The 6,488-nt window shown below is 41.0% G+C and overlaps 1 long non-coding RNA gene across 2 annotated transcripts; it reads left to right on the forward strand.

Moving 5' to 3' along the window:
* The first annotated feature begins 3,334 nt into the window (after positions 1-3,334).
* On the forward strand, positions 3,335-5,882 carry LOC130139955 (uncharacterized). 2 transcript variants are annotated; one of them, XR_008817975.1, is made up of 4 exons: positions 3,335-3,545; positions 3,643-4,013; positions 4,104-4,178; positions 5,426-5,882. It is a non-coding gene; the product is annotated as an uncharacterized LOC130139955 (long non-coding RNA). The 2 variants fall into 2 exon arrangements; XR_008817974.1 differs by having other exon boundaries at positions 3,666-4,013.
* The last annotated feature ends 606 nt before the right edge of the window (positions 5,883-6,488 follow it).

The raw sequence follows: 6,488 nt of genomic DNA on the forward strand, positions 1-6,488 counted from the left end.
GTATTTATTATGAAAATTTTCCTCATATCTATGATGAAAATTAATAATATTTTTGTTTAGGGCTTAGGTATAAGCAACATAGGCACATACAACTGTAACTTGTCATCAATTGACTAGTGGAATCCAGCAACTTGGTTGTCAGCATAGGAAGGTGGACATAAAGCCAAACCACTATAAACTCTACTGCGTTTGGTCGACCGGATAAAAGCTAGGATATGATATGTTTTATCCTATCCTATGTTTGGTGGTGGTCCAGGATAGGATAAGGTCGGATATAGATCGGATATAGCCCGGATAAAAAAATCCGAGGGGGGTGGGATAGACCAGGATAGGATTTCTAATGCCTATTTTTCCAGAAACCCTACGCTCCACTCGCCGTCATCTTCATCACCACACCTTGTGCGCTTTCACAAAAAAAAAATTCTCGGCTTTTTTTCCTTCACTGACTCCTCCGGACCCGTGAATAGCAAAAAAAAAAAATTATCCTATCCAACTTTAAATCCGTAATCCACCAAACAGTGGACAGGATATGAAGAAATCGCAGGATTTCTTATTCTATCCTATCCAGTCCTATCCTGTTTAGAAATCTGGACGACCAAACGCAGCCTATGTACATTGTATTCTATCTCTTCGTTCTTTCTCAATCTCTACTTAATAAAAACACTACACAGCACTACTTGAATGTTACCATAACTTGTTTATATTCATATTTCGTTTTACTTGGTTACTCTGTTTTAAAACTTGGCACTATTAATTCCACACTACTTTGCCAAGATTTTTTGAAATTACCTATTCACCCCCTCTGAGTGATATTATTAGCCAACATCACAACTACCATCTGAACAATTGAATTTAAATAATTTGGATAACCGTGGAAATTAAATTGAATTGGTACTTGAAATCACATCAACAAGCACCAAGGTGTGATGCAATCAATGGTTGTTGTTGTTGTTTAAGAAAAGGCCAACCTGGAGTCAAAAATGTATCGCGAGAAATTTTCTTTTAGTTGACCAATTTTTTTAGGTTACACTTTGGCCCTTTTAAGGAAAATTTTGTGGCTTCGTTTTTCTACATTTTTTATATATAAAATTTGCTGCCTCGGAAAGCTTAAATTCTTCGAGTGTCATGATGTGTATTGCATGCCACTTTGAGAGAAAATTAGACAATGATCCACAATGGATTATTAATTTTTGGACATCCCGTCATAAAATATTCAAATTTTAGGATTCGTTTGTTTCACTGAAAACGTAACGTTTTTTGAAAATATTTTCCAAGAAATCATTTCCAGGAAAACGGTTTAATTATTTTTCTCATGACTTTATTTGGGTAATATATGATCGAAAATGTTTTCTGGTGTTTGGATATTATTTGGAAAATAATTTTAATCTCATGACTTTATTTCGGACAAAAAAAATCGAATTTTTTATTTAAAAAAATTCGAATTTTATATTATTATTTTGTATTTTTTTAAAAAAATTGAATTTTTAATTATTTTTAATTTTCTTTTCTTTTTTAAAAAATTGGAATTTTTAATTATTTTTCTTTTTTCTCTTTTCTTTCCTTTTTTCTTTCATCTTCCTCCGCCGTGACCAACCATTGACGAGCTCGAGGCTTGCCTGGCGATGGCCACAGGCGAGCTCGAGCTCGCCGGCCTTGCCCGAGCTCGGGTTCCCCTTGATTTGGCGAGCCACGAGCTCGTCGGCCTTCGCCGAGCCCGAGTTCAACTCTCGTGGATTTGGTGAGCTGCGAGCTCGCCTGGATATGGCGAGCCACGAGCTCGCCGGAGGACGGTGAGCCCGAGCTCACCGACCTCGACGAAGCTCGCAGCTCGTCGGCCTCGGTCGAGCTCGGGATCACTTGGATCGGCCAAGCCTGCGAGGACAGCCCACTCCTATGGCCAATCACCGGCTGTCGTTGAGGCCGGTGACGGGTGGAGAGAGGAAGAAGGAGAAAGAAAAAAAAGAAAAAGAAAAGAAAGAAAAGAAAAGGAAAAAAGAAAAGAAAAAGAAAAATATTAACAAATTTAAGATAATAAATCTAGAAAGTGTTTTCACCTTTTAAATTAGGGAATTCACTTTCCTAAATTTACACATGAATGTTTTTCTTGATCGAAAAATGTTTTCAGTTGACCAAATTATTTTCGGACAACCAAATGAATGAAAGTCTAGAAAATACTTTCCTAAAAAACACTTTCACCAAAACTATCACGACCCAAACCCCAACGAACGCGCGACACCCCTAAGTCGGTCGAATTGAATGCGACGTCCCAGGCTCGTCGCCGACCCAACCCCAAATCATTAGAGATCAAACATAAGCAGAAACAAGTATAATACCCGGACAAGAATTAGAAGAGGGGTAACAAGGAGAACAACCACATAACCAAACAAACAACTTTCAATAATGCAAGACATACATACAATATTCATTCTTACAAAATAAACCAGGCTTACAAGGTTAGCAACCACTATCATCAAAAAGGGGCAAGTGGTTTAGGTAGGTTAACTTCTATACCAAAAAGGGAGCATTCTCAAAAAAATGATTCTAATAACTTGCCCTTACTAACCCCAACGAGACCTAGAAGGTGTCCACACGGGGTTAGTCTCCCTAGAATCGATGTCAGGCTCCTCTGGATCCACCCATTCATCAACTGATCTGGAGTCAACCTCAATCTCAATCGGGTTATCTTCGGATCCCGACTCTGATGGGACCTTAATCGGGGGTTCTTCCTCGGGTTCTTCTTCTTCAGGCTTCTCTTCAAACTCTTCTTTAGGCTCCTCGTACTCTCCTTCGAGGTCTTCAAACACTACAAAAAAATATGGATTTTGCCACGAAAATTTGTGACGGAGAATTTTTCGTTGCTAATTTGCGACGAAATTTGCGACGGATTTTTTTTCCGTCACAAATTAGCGATGAATAATTTTCGTCGCTAATTTGCGACGAAATTTGCCACGAAATAAAAATTCGTCGCAAATTTGCGACGGGAAAAAAACTCCATCGCAAATTTGCGACGGAAAAAAAATCCGTCGCAAAATTTGCGACGGACAAAAAATCCATCGCAAAATTTGTGACGGACAAAAAATCGTCGCAAATTTTGCGACGAAAAAAAAATTCGTCACAAATTTGCGACGGAAAAAAAATTCGTCGCAAATTTGCGCAAAAAAAAAATCGCAAATTTGCGACGGAAAAAAAAAATCCGTCGCAAATTTGGGATGGAAAGAAAAAATCAGTCGCAAATTTGCGCAAAAAAAAATTGCAAATTTGTGACAAAAAAAATCCGTCTCAATTTGCTACGGAAAAAAAAAATCGGTCGCAAGCTCCCCGCCAATCTCTCAAATCTGCCCGCCCTCACCGCAGTTTTCTCTCTCTCTCTCTGCTATTCCTCAGAAACCCCCCCGCTTCGCCAAACACCTCTCCGTCGCTCCCTCCTCCCCTCCGCCAGCCATGATGGCCACCCTCACCGCCGCCGCCGTTGCCTCCTCCTCCGTCGCCATACGCCCGTTCTGCGCCCACCAGCCCTCCCTCGCCTCGCCCCAGATCTGGGCGAGGTCGAGCGGCCTCGCCCATGGCCGCCGCTCGACCTCGCCCATGGCTGCTCGACCTCGCCGTCGCCCAGATCTGGGCGAGGGCGAGGGCGAGGGCGAGGGCGAGCGGTGGCCATGGACGAGGGTGGGATCCGGTGCTTCGTTGCCGAGGGCCGCCGGCGGGGGACTGGTTGATTGCGTGGTGGTCGGGGGCAGGATCGGCGGGCTCTGCATCGCCGCGCGGAGCCCGTTCTTCGGGACCGCGTTCGCGGAGAGCGAGAGCGGGGCGAGGCTCGAATCGGCGTGAGTTCTTTCTTGGGTGTTCTTCCTTTTTTTTTTCTGGGGAAAAGGAAGAAAATGGAGAGGAGCACGCCAGTGAGGAAGCCTCACACTTCGACTTCAGATCTGCTCACGTGGTCGGAGACTCCGCCTCCCCACGATTCGGTCGCGCCCGGTTCGGCTTCCTCTCGCTCCAATGCTCACTCTCACCAGGTGCGGCGTTCGCTATCACCTTCTGCCTTTTTTTTTATCTTCCTGGGCTTTCCTTTTTTAACGGGTTGTTCTGGGGGATGATGTTGTTAGCCTTCGGATGGGATCAGCAAGGTGGTGTTTGGAGGTCCAAGTGACTGCAGAGAAATCTGAGAATTTGAACAAATGGTTAGATCTGCTCTTCTTGGTTTTTTTCCCGTCTCCCTATTTGTTGATGACGTTTTGTGTTTTTTCCCCTTAAATGCAATGTTTCATTTGGCGGAATGGGTCGCCACCGTTTTACCTATTTGTCCGCATTCTCTCCATGTTCTCCAATGCTTTGGATTTTCTTTCTTTAGAAATTATGGTTGGATTGTGTAATATAGGTTCAATGTGGATGTGTAGTGATCGATCTGCGGGGAATGAGGGCAGAAACTTTGAATCCAACATGATAATCTTTACCACCTTCATTTAAATTACAAAAGAAGGGAAGTCTTTTTGGGGGTGGCTGTTGATGGAGTAATCTTGGTCAATTGGGTGGATCTTAGAACTTCAGATGCCTTGGTAGGTCGACCTTGCTCATCTTCCTTGGCCTTAGAAGTCTGGTTGGCCTCTTGAGCTTGATTCTATTGCAAGCCCTCATGTCTAATTGAGATGGTCCAGTCATTCCCCTTCCATTCAATGGCTCTTCAATTAATAGTAATTAGATGGACAGCGTAAGTTCCTTAGATGTCCAGATTCGAGAAGTAAACATTTCTTTGGCGACTATCATATGGGGCTCCTTCAATGTCTGCTGAACTTCTGCGGTCATGAAAATGCCGATTTGATCATCCCATTGACAATCTACCGAACTCTGATGTAGATACAATTGTAATAGGTGCTTAGCTGATGTGAACTTATTTTTGATGTCTTTTCAATTTGCGTATGTGAAATATGTTATTGACATGTGAAAGCTCTAGTCCATGTAAGAGTAGGTTGTTCTTAGTCCATTCATGGAAAGGAGATGGCATTTTGCTGAGGATTGGTAAGTCACAAATAGTGCATCATCAACATCCTTCTAAAAAGTGCTGCAATAGAAACAATTGTTTGTTGCTAGATTAGGAAAAGGTTCAATCCATGGATAACATGTACATACAGAAAAGTCATTACATATACAATTACAAATACATGCACTCACAAACATGTCCATCTAAAAAGGCAGTTACTTGGCTATCTATCTTTTTTCGTACACATATAGAATGGGGATGAATATTTGGCAGAAATGCACATGCACCCACACAAAGGCGCACAAGCATGCATGTTTGGTTGTGGGCACGCTCTCATACACACGTGACCTTTTTATATCCTCCTTGTCAAGAGAGTTACATAAGCTTTCATAATGCCTTTGCACTTGGACTCCGCTTATTGTGGCTTTTTCCTTGTCTTCTTCTTCATAGAATAGTGCTTTTGTAATCTTCTAGGAAGTCTTGTTCTGCCTACAAGTTGAAAGAAATCACCGGAAGCACCACGACAGGGCCCCCGACGTGGTCGTCACCGAGGCCAGGGACCGCGTCAAAGAGTTTTATATGTTTGAGATTATTGGTATAGACGGAGGAGCATCAAAGAGTTGCAGAAGATGCTTCACAGATGCAACGAGCAGCTCCGACAGTTTAGTCATGTAAACAAGAAAGCACTTGATTAGTACGTGAACTTCACAGAGCAAAGAAAGTGAGCTTCTCACATGGACCGTGTCTTTAGTTTTGTTCAGTATTTATATGATGGAGATTGTCGCTAAAAGCCGGATATTCTTTTTTGATTCATTTCTGTCGTCATTGTTTATTGTGCAAGATTAGTTATTATGCAAGATTATTTATTCTCTCATTATGTGTACTATAAAGAAAAATATTTATGTCATTCTTGTGGAAAATGTAGATGAATGTATTTCATTTTCATATTATTATAATATTTTGATGTTATTAAGTGCTTAATCAATGTTAAATATAAATTTCAGAAATTAATTTTGCTTTTAATTAAGTTTAAAATCGAAAAATAAAATAAATGATTTTATCGTACGATCACAAATTATAAAAGTTCGTTACAAAAATAAAATTTCGTCGCTAATTTCGTCCCTAAACGATATTCGTCGCAGAGTTTGTCGCTAAAGAATTAATAAAAAATCATTGCTAAATTTGTTCATGAATAATGTTCATGGCAAAAATCAAAATTTTTCGTGACAAATTTGCGACGAATTTTGCCACGAGTAAGTTCGTCGCAAATTACAAAAAAAAAAAAATTCGCGCCAAATTAGCGACAAATTTTGCGACGGAAAAATAAATCCGTCGCAATTTTTGTGACGAAAAATTTTTGCGACGAAATTTGCAACGAATTTTGCGACGAATTTTGCGACAAATTTTGCGACGAACTTTGTTACGAATTTTTTTTCCGTCGCAAAAATTTGCGACGACCTAGTAGCGATAGAATTTTTTCCGTCGCTAAATTCGTCGCAAAATCGATTTGCGA

Source organism: Syzygium oleosum, unplaced genomic scaffold (assembly GCF_021117445.2).
Source record: "Syzygium oleosum isolate NSW1041296 unplaced genomic scaffold, Sole_v2.1 Sole_v2.14, whole genome shotgun sequence".
Taxonomy (NCBI): domain Eukaryota; kingdom Viridiplantae; phylum Streptophyta; class Magnoliopsida; order Myrtales; family Myrtaceae; genus Syzygium; species Syzygium oleosum.